This window comes from Octopus bimaculoides, chromosome 1 (genome assembly GCF_001194135.2).
Source record: "Octopus bimaculoides isolate UCB-OBI-ISO-001 chromosome 1, ASM119413v2, whole genome shotgun sequence".
Taxonomy (NCBI): domain Eukaryota; kingdom Metazoa; phylum Mollusca; class Cephalopoda; order Octopoda; family Octopodidae; genus Octopus; species Octopus bimaculoides.
In genome coordinates, this window is record NC_068981.1 from 137,768,811 (window position 1) to 137,770,498 (window position 1,688).

A 1,688-nucleotide genomic window follows, 5' to 3' on the forward strand; every position below is an offset into this window, starting at 1 on the left:
CACACACACACACACACACACACACACACACACACACACACACGCACGCACAGACACGCACAGACACGCACACGTCAAACACGCGTACACACTCACACACACACACAAACAAGTGTGTGTTACTTGAAAATATTCTAGGTTAAATAGTTTCGAATTATGTTGACTGGATTAAAGTCCTGTATCAAATAATTCTCCTGTTTACTAGAATCTACTAATGAAACCATGATGGTCGTTGAGCCTGTTAAAAATAGCGGTGAAATTCCACCGCCCCCCCCCTCCATCTCTACGCTGCTATCTTAAAAGTAGAAGGACACGTTGGAACATTGTAGTTTCATATGCACTATATTTTTGATCTGACAGTAATAAATAACAAAAATTGCATCACATTTTAGAATTATCTCTCTAGATTTTGTATATCAATTAGAACCAGAATTGAAAGTTGCAATGTTTCGTTTACGAATACGTCTATATAAAGAATGCGATCGAAGGTTAAAAATTAGATAATAGGTGTATATGCATATTTCAGGAGCTTTTCAGAACCACATCCAACCATTAACAATTCACTACCACATTGCTGAAGCGAACGAAAATTACACCATACTGTTATAGTTGAGTCAACGAGGAAGGCTCACAGTAGTCAGATTGATTCGCGAGGAATAACAAACAGATTCGATTTAATTCACAGGCTGCCGTCTTAAAATAAAGAGACATTGAAAATGCAAAAGAGACGGAATAGCCAATACTGGAACGGTATTGATCGCTTGATTAAAGTTAACTTGGGACTCAGAAGCCACCTGTGTTCGTGTTTGACCAAGTATTTGCCCCATGTACGAGTACGTTCTGGGCAAGATTTTTCGCGGAAGAACAGCAACTACTCATGTACGCTAGTTCGCTTTTTCTGTGCCACAAATGCTTGTGCTGACGAAAGCATTGCTGTCAGAAGGCAAAAGGCTGGAAGAAATACCAAAATACAAGCATGGTTATCTAGTTAAAATGCACGATTTGCAACCACGTGGTTTCAAGCACAGTCCCACTATGCAGCACTTTGGGCAAGTGTCTTCTGTAATACATTCGAGCCGACCCATTTCTTACACACACACACACACACACACACACACACACACACACATATATATGACACATATATACATATATAGGTTCAAAAGAATTTATAATACAGTACAAGAAGGTGGAATGAACAAGCTTTAATCCAAATCACAATAATTGTAACTGTTCATTAGCATCAACTGAACACTTGCACGTCATCAGGTGCGTGATTTTGAGAGCACTATTACACACACACACACACACACGAAAGGCTCCTTTCAGTTTCCGTCTACCAAATTCATTCACAAAGCTTTGGTCAACCAAGGATATAGTAGAAAACACTTGCCCAAGGTGACACGCAGTGGGACTGCACCCGGAACCATGTGGTTAGCAAGGAAGCTTCTTATTACTTTACTGCCCACCAGGGTCTACACACAGAGGGGACAAACAAGGACAGACAAAAGGATTAAGTCGATTATATTGACCCCAGTGCGTAACTGGTACTTATTTAATCGACCTCGAAAGGATGAAAAGCAAAGTCGATCTCCACGGAATTTGAACTCAGAACGTAGCAGCAAACGAAATACCGTCCGGCGCCTTACCACACAGCCACTCCTGCATCTACATGGATGCGTGTATGT